This window comes from Botryllus schlosseri, chromosome 12, assembly GCF_051294905.1.
Source record: "Botryllus schlosseri isolate E-star chromosome 12, Bs_hap1, whole genome shotgun sequence".
Classification (NCBI taxonomy): domain Eukaryota; kingdom Metazoa; phylum Chordata; class Ascidiacea; order Stolidobranchia; family Styelidae; genus Botryllus; species Botryllus schlosseri.
This window is the reverse complement of record NC_137247.1, coordinates 6175763-6189878: the sequence shown is the minus strand read 5'-3', so window position 1 is coordinate 6189878 and position 14116 is coordinate 6175763. Positions and strand designations below refer to the sequence as shown.

The following is a 14116-nucleotide window of genomic DNA, read 5'->3' as shown; positions in this document are numbered from 1 at the left end:
ATCACAAGTTGAGCTGTAAAAATATTTAGTACGGCGGATACTTCTGTCCTCAATAAGAATTGTAACTACTGCCGCTTCTTGTTCCATAATTGCACCGTAAATCGTAGTGGTAGGCAAATCAGTAATAAGATTAGTCGCTTTATACGCCATCCCCGAGGCTGTTTATATGTTCATCGCTCACCACTAGACTATCGCGATGCGTATTTAGTACTGTGTATTGATAATAACTTGCTTCCGAGAAATAAACAACATTCATTATACGTTAGATCAGAGGTCTCAAACTCAAATGTGCTCGCGGGCCAATTTCACAGTTTTTGACGACGCCGCGGGCCGCAGCATCAAAAAAGGTATTCCATGTCTTTCCAAGTAGGCCTTATTTGACGGGTTGCAATTGTCCTATTAAAATTGAGCCAATCCAGCAGACTCACATTCAACACTCATCATAAAAATGTGATTTACTCTTGTATCAATTTAGGCCTGGCATGAAAAAAATTATCACATTTATAACTATTTGAATAGAAGTGTTCTTGTATTTGATATACATTAATTTCAAGATAATAGACGCCATGTGAGCGGACAAATACATGTTATCATAAAAGCTATCGCGTATAATTTTGCAGCTACTATGAATATATTGAATTTAACAGATTGATAATAGAGATTTATCTGATATCACAGCATTTGGGGTTTAGCCCAATCCAGGTTTCGGGTATACTCCTGATAAGTGTGTTATTGAGCTCATGGTCGATCACCTTCGAATATTGGAGCAGAAAAAGAGCAATATAAATATATTATTGAATGTGTTATAGTTATAGAAATATTGGAACGCCGAGCAACCCATTGTTGTTACATCGTTGGAGCTTACCACTACGGTACTCGGTACCTTTAAGTGGCATTAATAACATGGTTTAGCGACCCAAGATGTAACTAACAGATTGTCGATGGTTGCCATAACTACTTGCTTAGTTGGCGAAATGCAAAGCTGCGACCTTCAGATCTATTACTATTCCCAGGACACGCGAATAGTTTGTTGCGTCCATGGTTCTAACCAATTCACGGCTTTCCGAGTCACTCCGAGTCCACTCCGGTCATTTTCATTTGGCCATCGAGTCAGTCAGAGTCTGAATAATTCTAATGAAGGTCGAGTAATTCTGATAAAGGTCGCATCCAAGTCTAACTCACAAATTTCAGTCACGAATCGTCTAAGCATAGTGCTGTAAACGACTATCGTTTAAGGGTCAGGGTTTACCATCATAAATTGGAAATGTGGCGAAATAGGGAATCTTGCATGGTCGCGGAGAGTGAAGTTTGATGAATAGTTTCAGGCTTTCGGAGCAATTTAAGAGGGAATTTTCACTTTAAAACTGGAAATGATATAAGTGGCTCTTATATATTGTAAAATTATTGAAAATCTGAAATGTCGTCGCGGGCCGCACAAAATGCTCTGGCGGGCCGTGTGTTTGAAACCTCTGCGTTAGATGATACTTTCCTTAGATATTCTATTATGTGTATTTAGGACTAATGTGACTTGATATTATTAATGCGTACATTTTCGACAAATAAGGACGTTGTTAACATTCAGATTCTGCGTGAATTTTGCGTGATCAACATGATTTATTTGTGTATTTCAGACTATGTATGTTCACGAAAACTGTGATATCACATGTATAAATGCATCATCACTAACTAATTACCCTTGAATGCGATTTCATAATATTAATCCCTAGTAACGTAGTCAAACGCATGTCAGAATTTACGCGAAAGTCGGTATTGCTCTGTAACGATTTTGATGTTGTTCCATACCGATTTGGGAGATGGTACACTTAATTTCATAAAGTAGATAGGAACTAATTCTAGTAAACTGTTACACTTCTGTTAAAGTTCTTGATCCCGACGTTATAACGATAGTGGCAAATTAGTCGCATGTACGCGAAACAAATAGATCTAACGACAAGCACAAATTAGTCTCATACACGCGATTCCTAAGATTTTAACAATAAAAATAGACAAGTCGCATGAAAGCCATTCGTAAGACTTTTACACTATTGATTTTGTAAAATGAATACTAATCTTATTATACTGTCGAACACTTTACGGCGTATTTTGTAAAGTATATAGAAAACTACACTTTTCCGATGTACTACAGACTTGTACACTCTGGATTTGTACAGTATATACTAATTTTACTATACCGCATCGGATTTATAGAGCAGAAAGAAACTACCCTTTCCAATGCACAGTGTATTAAAGACTTTTACACTATTGATTTTGTAAAATGAATGCTAAACTTATTAAATTGTTAGACACTCTTGCTCTGTAATGATTTTGACATTGTTCCATACCGATTTTGGACATAGTACACTTAATTTCGTAAGGTAGATAGAAAACTGCCTCTACTAAACTCTTACACTTCTACATAGAATATCTTATTAGTAGATAGAAAAGGGCAACAATCGACATAAGCTAAGCGCCAAGTGCGCAAATTTCGATGTCATACAAATACCGCAAATTGTGCCAGCCTTCAGTTTTGGTAAGTAAAGAAGTACGTGGACTTCTTCAGAGTACTCAAGTAGGCATCTGCCTGATTTCGCATTCTATATCATGACGATAACATCACACACTGTGCCAAGTTTCAGGTTATCATTCGGTGATTAAGAAATTAATTATGTTATGGCAGTTGAGTTTACATACGGCGTGTGAGCTCTGCAATATAGTCAAACGCATAACTGAATTCACGCCAAATTCGGGATTTGTAAAATGAATACTAATCTTATTAAAGCGCCAAGCACTTTACGATGAATTTTGTAAAGTAGATAGAAAAACCACTTTTGTATGGCGTACTAAAGACCTGTACACTCTGGATTTTGGACAGTTTGAGTTTATTGCATCGGTGGGCGGGATGGCACTACGAAAAAAAACTGTATATCGCTTCGAGTTGACGCATATTGTAGTGTTGCGACATAGGCCGGACGCATTAGTACAAATACTGAAAGCAGGAAAAGATACCCTCGTAATATTTGATTTGGGTTTTAATCCCACGGAATCTCAAGTCATCCATAGTCAGGGTTGTGATGACTCGAGTACTGGAACTTGAAAATGTGACCGTAACCTGCTAAAAGTGAGGAAAATTAGTATAATATAAATGCGAACCATTCGATATCAACAGAGGTATAAAAAGTGGGTTAACAATACTTTAACTGGAAACTGAGCAGTCAGCACAATGACTTGGATTCGGACTCGAGTCATAATACCATGAATCGGACTCGACCCTCTGATAGCTGACTTGGACTCGGACTGACTCGGTGATCAATTAAAAATGACTGACTTGACTCCAGTCAAAACTTAAAAAATGAGGTTGACTTGTGACTCGGAGCCTTGTGACTTGGTTACAACCAGGGCTTTGTAGCCGGAGCCGGAGCCCGGAGTCGGAGCCCCGGATCCGTGCATTTTTACCGGAGCTGGAGCCGGAGCCGGAGCTCTACATAAAATTCAGCGGGAGCCGGAGCCGGAGCTGGAGCCAGGTATTTGAGGGGTAGCTCCGGATCCGACGTATTTCATAAGATGCTATTATCTATGCAACAACCATATCTGCTGATTTCACATAATTCAACAGCAGACCTTCGCGAAATTAAGAATCTTTTCCTCTTTGGCGCTACCTTTTCCGACTAACCATGTTCCTGGGGATTTAACTGCAGACCAGTCATATATGTTCGATGTTCAATTTTCATACATGAGTGCCGAACCTCGCGGTATGTGAAATATGCCTGTGACTATTGTGGGTATTCGGCATACCCGCAATTTCATCATCAGCATAACCTTGTTGGCCAATTGTACGGTTAGAAAATAATGATAACTATGTATTACGCGAAATGGGAGAGACGATAAAAACATGATTTCGTTGCACATATCGATATGACGAGCACGAGCCGAGAAATTCCATCTCATCGTTGCTATAAATCGGATGAGCAAATACTCGTTCTTCCGTGTTAGTTCTTTAAGGGGACTAGCAAGTCAAAAACCTAACTCTCATCTGACTACCCCAATCACCATGAAATTTTCACAGTCGCTAGATGTCGCTGTGCTATATACAAAAAAACAAAAAGTTTAGTGCTACCCTGCAGTATGAAGATTTGAAGAAGAAAAAATGCACCGACACGGGGAATGCAAAATCTCAATATTGTGAAGCCCTTTTATCAATCTTGCGTCTTCTTTAGAAAGTACTAGGACAGTGCTGTGTTATGCTAAAATTTGAAGGAATATGTGCAACCTGAAATTTAAAATTTCAGGACATTTTTTCAAAAAGTTTGCTGTGAAGCTCTGTGATTCAAAACAAGGTAGACCTAGGCCAAACGTCTCTTAGCATAACACAGGTCTCTATGTTAGCTTTTCAAAAAATCATCAGTGAATACTATACGACATATATGTCAGACAAATTTTTTATTTACCATGAAGCTGTTCAACAAAATTTTACAAAATTTTACAATGGAGAAAAACGTTAATAAACATTTTACCAGGAATAAAAGATACTAAGCCGGTGCCGATGAAAATCGTAATTATGAAGTTATTAGTTATGTTTTGGGTAAGGTAAGGCCATGAGGTAAGAGTATAGGTACTATGTCGATATTTCACGCTAAGAAAAAAAAATTAAAAACTTTGATATTTTTTCTAAATTTTGACTTGCTAGTCCCCTTAATCGGGCCGCGAAATTGGATAGTGTTATTGAGTATGCAATCATGCATGCTAATTGGAATTCATTACTGCGGATAATCTTCATTCACTCAAGTACGGATTTTCAAGCGTAAATAAGGGATGGCGGAAGAGTAGCCCAAAACGCCGTTACACTCAGCAAACAATTGTCGCGGTGCGAGCTACTCAACGCGATGTCAGGAGTCACGACCACATGGTATTTTATGTTGGAGGCAAATTACTGATTTGATACGGGATTTCCAATTTGTAATAATCTGTTTCGTAAATTCATTCTTGATGTCTGCTTGATACTCTAGTATTCCCGGAATATCGCGCACTGTGACTTGTTAATGTGCAATGTGCATGTGCATATACTGTATAGTTTACTTCGTTATGGGCATGGCGCAATGTGCATGGCACAGTGTTTAATTCCACTATTAGATTCGTTTCAACGGGAATATATTATATTCCGATAAACTTGATCGATACCGGATGGACTGGTAACGAGTGCACCAATATCGAACGTCAAACCATTGGCCATTTGGTACAAATCGAATTTCTCTTGATCACGTCGTGATATCCGCCAATATTGCTCTTACTACAGTTACAGTTGAATAATAATCGCACATTTAAAGATTGAATTGAGCTGTATGGCTTAATGTTAACGAGTACAGTGCCAGTGTTAAAACGCCGCATCCGAATTTTAATGCTGTTCACAGCAATGGCATGGAGTAAAGTGCGTTCTAGTGCAACTATGATGTTATCGACAATTGACAAGTATTCATATAACGTCACAAGCCGCGGCACGGCGGCGTCTTCGTTGCTGCATCCGATGTTACTGACGGCTGACAGACTCTAAATTACTATAGATAACTAACATACGGTTAAATTAGTAATCTATATAGACAGGGGTGGCCAACCTCTTCGGTTACAGAGGGCCACATGAAATTGACGAACGAGTGCGCTGCATACTAGCCGCGCCAGGCGCGTAAAATTTTCAAAGTTAATATTATTATTACTTGGGTATATTGTGTGTCGACTGTATACCGCCCGCTGGGCTCAGTTTGCACGGACAGGACTATTCGGCATATGGTCATATCGATATCGAAGATTTCCGCTAATACACGACAATCATTTTGTGCTTATATTTCATCGTCGACGATCTTTCTGCGAGCGCAAACGCGAAAATACTTTCTCGCGTAATTGTGAATATAGTTAGACTCAATCGGCTAAATCAGGCGTTCTTTCATTTTCAGGTGGGGGTAGGCTACAGAGAAAAAAATCGTGTGACAATTAAACACGCGAAGCGTGAAGAAAAATTTTACTACTTTTTTAGTTTATTGTAATGTACGACGATTTACTAAAAATGTGACTGGACCCGGGATCTGCCAATGCGTCGGAACTGATATTTTAGTCCAGTCATCAACATCCCAAGTGTCGCGACCAGACTAATCATATTTTTGGTCGGCCTAGCGAGTTCACAATCTGAGCAATTCAATTTCGATAATATAACAGAATTTCAATTAATATATATATTGGGAAATTAGCTCGCGGGCTACTCAAACATTCTCGCGGGCCACATGACCCGCATGCAGGCCGCGGATTGCTCATCCCTGATATAGACAGACACCTTCGATAGTTTTCAGAGCCGGAGACGGAGCTGGAGCCGGAGACGGAGCTGGAGCCGGAGCAGTGGTAATAATGAGGCTCCGGAGCTGGAGCCGGAGCTAATGTATGATAGAAGAAAGCTCCGGAGCCGGAGCTGGAGCAATGCAAATTTACGGCTGCTCCGAAGCCCTGGTTACAACCCTGTTCGTAGTCATTGGAAAAACAACCGTATCTTAGATGTGGAGAGATAAGAGGTCTTTCGATTTGTTGGTGTCGTCAATATGCAGCGAAAATCGGGCTACATAATTGTACGCGGGTCTCATTGTTGAATTTGAATTGATCACCATCACGCTATACATACTGCGCTGTATCAAAAGCATCAATGGTAGTTTGATATTATCGAATGGGCATCTATGATGTTAATGCCATACGAGAGTCTCGATACAAGAATGGAACCACGGAAACGACAGCTGTTGCATTGGCAGAATTCAAAAGCTTATAATCATCGAGTAATTTGTACGGTGAATTTTTGTTGCAGTAAAATCGCGAGAAAGTTGCACTCAATTTCGATAAAAGTTGCAGTACGAAGTTGCATTTATAATTTTCATTGAATTAGTAGGGTATGAGATATTCGGACGGTTCCGTTATGCCAGCTCGTTCCTGCAGAGCTGTCAAATCTATTACTTTGCTTTTTCACGCACATTCCGGCAAGCCAAAAATTCTGGCGAGAACGCGAAAAATTACATTTCATCCCGGAACGCAGCAAAAAAAATCGTATGAATTTTGTAAAGTAGATAAAAAACTACACTATTCCTATGCACTGAAGATGATATCCGACTGCTTCAACTTCATGACAGTTTCAGTGCTAAGCAAAAAATCGACCTAGAATGCTAACTTTTACTTACTCGGAAATAGCTACTTCTACCTTAAGTTAAAGGATTTCTCAGACATTGTCGCTTTACTTGAGTTTTCTAAAATGTACATTATACAAGGGCTTCGCTATCCAAGCCCCTGGGTAATAGTATCTGACTGTATAATTGCGATCAATACTGGAGTACTAATTCTGAAGTATGAAGGTATGTATAAGGGGTTTTATGGTGCTCGACTACCAAGGTATTGTGCACCAGGCCTGAGGGAGCTATAGTTCAATTAGATATGTCTACACAATACAACAAATTCTACGACCGGAATAACCATACGCGGATCAGTCAATAGACAGTCCAAGTTAAAGCTCTCACTGCAAATTCCGAAGTAGCTAAGGTATTTAAATGAACTCGCTGTTTTCTCGAATCAAACCAAGGAATTATCAGAAGTATTACCTTCGCTCATCAATGGATTTCTCAGATATCGTAGTTTTATCTGAGTTCTCCAAAATGTACATTAAACTGGCAATATTTTCTTTGGGGTGACCATCGATTATGTTCTAATTCATAATTTCAACAGCATCATCAGTCTCTCAGAAAAAATGAATGAGCAAATCCTAGGATTCTAATTTCAAAGTAGCCATTCTCCTCTTACCATGGAATTATCACGAGTATCACCTTCGATCACTCAAGAAAAGGATGAAATAATGTCCGGAGCATATTCCTTGAGCTGGAATGTTATCATGTACGAACTCGGCGGCTCATGCGTTAAGGCAAATACGAAAGCAGAGAGAACGTTACGGCGAGTTGGGGATGAAATGTCCAAGCGAAATCGAACTATCGTAAACGCGCTCTCTAAACGTCTTCGTTATAGTGGTGTTGAAGTCAATGAAAAATATAAAGAATATTCACCTGATGAGCGAATATTCCTGATGATAGCTGATGAAATTTTCAAAGATACCCAAGAAAATCGGGGTAGGATTGTGTCTCTTTTTGTGATCGGTAGCATTCTTGCTCGCAATAACGAGGATGAACATCACGGTGAGCATATAGAAGGTAATATACAGACAGTCGGAAATTACATTGGTAGCAGAAGACGAAAGTGGATAGCGCAAAATGGAGTGTGGGTAAGCGATTTTACATGCCTTGCTAAGGATTTACGAAGTATTATTTATCATGAGGTAGGCTACTGTGTATTTGCTCTCAAGAGCCCTTATCATCTCTCGATAATGAAACTTGGCTTTCACCTCAAAATTTGGTTCTCAACTTACATTTTGCCAAAAGCCACTGTAATTAACTTTCCAAGCGCACCGAACTTCGAATTACCTTTTAAGTAGGTGAAGGCAACTTTTTTCTGCAAGATTAGGAAGGCTTACATTTTTTGTTTCAGGACTGTTTTGTACGATTTTTTGATAACACAGCTTTCGGTGAAAATAAAGTTTGGAAGAGACTCATGTTTGTTGGAACTAGACTGACGTCTATCGCAATGGCATTAACAAGATAATGGATACTCCGTTGTGATACCTCTCATGCAATAATTTAAATTTTACAATTCTTCGTCGTTTAATTACATCGATTTTTAGTGTCGGTTCTCCACGATCAAATATCGTGTTCTACAAATATTGTGTATCTGGAACAACTATAAATGTGGTTATATTGTTGTGATTCACGATTCTAAACCCCAATACATACAAATGAGCAAAGTTACATCAACCTGCGTTAAATTTTGGTGTGAAAATAGCATTCGTCTAGGTCAGGCCTGGGCAAAGTGCGGCTCGCGGGCCCCATGCGACCCGCGAAGCTATTCTGTGCGGCCCGCGAAAGGTTGCTTGGAATTAAAAACATAAATCTTGCTTTTTGAATGACTAAAACCATACGCTGTATCAAATGAACAGGAAATTCGTTTACTTTGAAGCCTGTTCATTAATATGCCACGATTACGCTGCCTACTTACCTGACATGCGTTATCTAAATTCAAAATAAAGGCAAATTATTAGAAGCAATTGAAGTCATAAGAAATCACTCTTTCCATATAGTTTAGTTCAAACCTTCCTTGTTGCCATTGTCAAATTACGCATTATACGGTATGTGTTTCACTTTGTTACGTGAAGTATTTCCAAATCACAATTCGTAAAACAAGTCAATCAGTGCTTGCGAGCACCATATGACTCATCATTATCACCCATAAAGGATTAACGGGCATGCCCCCGAAAAAAGCTGAAAACTGAAATTCAAAGAAGGTTTAGGTTTAGAATTTAGAACACTAAATACACTATACTGGAGTCAGGGGTAAACCCGTCATTTCAGTTTTTGCCGAGAATGTCGCCGAGATTAAGGATTTTAATTAAAGTCGGTCTTATGACAAAAAGACGAAACACTCGGTCACGGGAGGGCGAAGTTCAGAAAACTGCAAGCTTCGCTCAACATCAAGACTATTTAAGCTGCACACTGCTCGGAAGGCAGCGACCAAGAACATAAGCTTTGTACTATTGCATATACATTTCAGTGTAGTGGTTCTCAAACTGGGAGACGTGAAAGCATCAGAAGGGTGGCGCGAAATTGAAGTTTATTGAAAATAAATTTCGCACTCAGCGCGATATATCCCCAGCTTATATAGTTGTTGCTTTGTGTATTGTCCGACTTTATATATTTCACAATTCTCCCATCAATACAACAGCCATAATCTTCCATGCTGTCAAACTATCCGTGGGGATAGCTAGCATTCTGGTTGCACTTTTTAATATTTTTTGATATCAAGATTAGGACGCGCGAAATTGTTCACTATCATAAAGGGAGGCGTGCCTAAAAAAGTTTAAGAACCACTGTTTTAGAGTCTTAATAGAAGAATGTGGATAAGGGTTTCAAAAGAGGTAAAATGTATCATGGTTAACATTGTTTCGAATCATGACAGCAAATAGATATTTTTTAATTACCCGTCACGTTCTCATTACCTAATATCAGCACATGCATTGAGCAGCATTTGTAAGGGATGTAATTCAGAAATAAAATTAAAATACGCTGGAGAATACAGCTATAAATTTTCACTTGGCCCGCCAACGTATTTATTTTTCTCATTTGGCCCGCGGAGAAAAATAATTGACCACCCCTGGTCTAAGTGATGTATCACCTCAGACTACTCTTTACTTCATAAGTTATAATGTTGTAAAAGTAAGTAGTTTTGACTGAAAATCCGTTAAGTAAAAGTGGAAATAGCCTACAGACATACCCATTAGCTCAGTGACAGCGATAGAACAAGAATCGACGAGGAATATGTGAATACCGTTCAGAGCTTCATGAAATATCATCCTGAATGTTGTCAACTCAAACTGATCTTACCGCACTTGAATGGCGGAGACAAGAAAACTTTAAGGAAACAATTATGCTCGTCCTGTAAGACGACATTTTCCATATAAATATGTATCTATACTTGAGAATTCGGCGTCCTTATTCCTTCACTTCATATTACCAATCGTGATCGCTACGACCTGATAAAATTGTTGGTAGGTGGATAACACCAAAATTTAACGCACGTTGATGTAACTTTGCTCACTTGTATGTATTGGGGTTTAGAATCCCCGAGAAATTATTAACTGAGCGAAGTATTATCGTGAATAGCAACAATATAACCACATTTATATTTGTTCCAGATACACAATATTTGTAGAAAACGATATTTGATCGTGGAGAACCGACACTAAAATTGATGTAATTAAACGACGAAGAATTGTAAAATTAAAATTATTGAATGAGAGGTATCGCAACAGAGTATCCATTTTCTTCTTAATGTCATTACAATAGACGTCAGTCTAATTCCAGCAAACATGAGCCTCTTCCAAACTTTATTTTCACCGAAAGCTGTGTTATCAAAAAATCCTACAAAACAGTCCTGAAACAAAAAAACGTAAGCCTTCCTAATCTTGCAGAAAAAAGTTACCGTCGCCTACTTGATTTAATTTGAAGTTCGGTGCGCTTGGAAAGTTAATTACAGTGCCTTATGGCAAAATGTAAGTTGAGAACCAAATTTTGAGGTGAAAGCTAAGTTTCATTATCGAGAGATGATAAGGGCTCTTGAGAGCAAATGCACAGTAGCCTACCTCAATCTAAATGATAATTCGTAAATCCTTAGCAAGACATGTAAAATCGCTTACCCATCCTCCATTTTGCGCTATCCACTTTCGTCTTCTGCTACCAATGTCATTCCCGACTGTCTGTATGATACCTTCTATATGCTCACCGTGATGTTCATCCTCGTTATTGCGAACAAGAGTGTTACCGATCACATAAAGAGAGACAATCCTACCCCAATTTTCTTGTGTATCTTTGAAAATCTCATCAGCTATCATCAGGAACGTTCGCTCATCGGGTGAATAGTCTTTATATTTTTCATTGACTTCAACATCACTATAACGAAGGGGTCATTCCACACACATACAACCGATGTTCACATCACTACCTCTTTAAGTCTCCTGAAATTTGGCACACACACAGAGAAGCTAATTTCAAACAGGAAGAACTTTACTTTATGAAAATTGGACTTTTGGGTCAAAAGTTACGCCACTTTGAAAATTGACAATTTTCTGCTCATTCCATGTCTGCACATCTCAGGTTTTATCAATAAAATATTCAAGAAGGTGTAGCTAGATGCTGAACGACAGTTGAGATACGGCACTTTGATTTATCTGAAGCTTGTCTGATAGTCTACATTTCCCAGTGAAATTTGATGCCCTGTAGATTAGGGCCAAGGTTATATTGAGGGGGTAATCAAAAATCAGTCAGGCGTTACCCGATTTAGACTGCGGATTGCTCAAAAACATATTAAAATACTTTGGAAAAAACTATCCTAAATGAAAGTTTGCTTCAAGGAGAATTCGTTGATAGCTGTTTGATTTTGGTTTTTGGACTGTAAAGTGATGAAGTTGCAGTTTGAAGAGCACACTTCATTTATACACGGAAATTCGGTACTAGTAGGGCGCGTTCGGGCATCGAGTCTGGGGTGTGTGCGGACATCATGTCTGGGGTGTGATCGGAAAGTCTTGCCATTTGGACATCGTGTCTGGGATGAGTTCGGAATGTTTTGCCCCTCGGACATCGTGTCTGGTGTGTGTTCGTGACATCATGTCATGGGTGCGTGTGGACAGTTTTGTAACTCGGACATCGTGTCTAGGGCGTGTTCGGACATCGTATCTGCGGTGTTAGGACTGTGCTGCCACTCGGACATCGTGTCTGTGGGGTGTTCGGACATCATGCCGAGGTGTGTTCGGACTGTGTTGTCATTCGGATATCGTGTCTGGGATATGTTTGTGCTGCGCCAGACATGCCTCAGACCTGATATCTGCACACTATTGTTATCCTGTGCTGATACCTGCGCACTAAATACCCCCAGGCATGGTCCGGACCAGATATCTGCGTGCTTAATGGACTCAGACATGCGTCAGACGTGATACCTGCGTCCAAACGAAGCGTAACCTATATATGACCTATATGTCTGCGGTTTTTGCTGATATCTGCGATAGCTAGGTATACCCACAGTGGTGATAAATGAGTATATATCCACGTCCACGGTAGTGATAGCTGGACATGTCCTGGAAGAGTTATATTCAGTACCTAGACACTAAATTATCACCGAAGTGCGGCCCGTTCTACAGCTTTAGACACTTACATGCCAGCCTGGGTTCTTCTGATACTCCTTAAATCCCTAATCCAATCGAAGTTATAATATGGCATCCTCTGTTTGGGTGCTGCCAGTAAAAAAAACACTCGAGCCACTGCAAAAACTACAACACAACGTACTCCGTATCATAGCTAGGGTCCCAAAATGTTCTAGTTGTCAATCCAACAAGTCGCTGCTGAAGAGATTCGGTCTCCTAAACCGAAGATATGCAGAAACTAGAAATTGCTAAGTTTACGTATCAGTTCCACTGCGGTCATTGCCCCGAATATTTCAATGACTTCTTTACCTCGGAATCCAACGCGCACAAGTATGACACACGTTCGTCCACGTCGTCCAAATATCATATGATAGACCGAAAATATCATCGCTCTATCAAATATGCCGGACCTGACGTGTGGAACAGTATCCCGAAGGCCATTTGTCAATCGTCGAGCATGTCCACATTCAGGTCGAAATACAAACAATTACTACTAAATGTATGCTAGTCCATTCTCAAGATTACCGGACCACGACCTGACCTACCGATCTCGCCGTCCATGACATGCCACCCCATTTTTGTCGCTTGCTTTTTCCATACTATCTTCTTCTACTTTTCATTCAGCGTGCATGTCTCCTCTTTACATCGCCTAGGCCAAGGTTGGTGTCTGATTCCATAGACTACTCCAAGTCGCTTCGACACCTTCCTATCCTTCATTGTATCGCATTTTCGTGGTGTATTGAACTGATAAAATTGCTGACAAATCAATGATGATGATGGTGGATATACTCAGCTATCACAGATATCACTACTGTGGATGTGGAATTGTGGATATACTCAGCTATCGCAGATATCACCCAAAACCGCAAATACATAGGTCATATATAGGTCACTCGTCGTTTGGACGCAGGTATCATGTCTGACGCATGTCTGTGTCCATTAAGCGCGCAGATATCCTGTCCGGACCATGCCTTGGGGTATTTAGTGCGCAGGTTTCAGCACCGGAGCATGTGCGGATAAAAATGGTTAGGAGATATCAGGTCTGAGGCATGTCTGGCGCAGAACAAACATATCCCAGACACGATGGCCGAGTGACAACACAGTGCAAACACCCCCCCTCCCCGTCATACGCGATGTTCCAATGCAACACTGTCCTAGCATCCCGGACATGATGTCCGAACACGTCCTAGACACGATGTCCGAATGCCAACAAATTCCGAACACATTCTCGGAGCGATGTCCGAGTTGCAAAACTGTCCGAAAGCACCCAAGACATGATGTCCGAACACATCCCAGACACGATGACCGAGA

At 40.0% G+C, this 14116-nt stretch overlaps 2 protein-coding genes across 2 annotated transcripts in view; both read left to right on the top strand.

The window, feature by feature from the left end:
- Positions 1-14116, top strand: part of LOC145452595 (uncharacterized) — a 140677-nt gene that overhangs the window by 81754 nt on the left and 44807 nt on the right. The window lies entirely within an intron of this gene.
- The window catches only part of LOC145452575 (uncharacterized), a 43527-nt gene that overhangs the window by 462 nt on the left and 28949 nt on the right, over positions 1-14116 (top strand). The gene's annotated exons all lie outside the window — the stretch shown is intronic.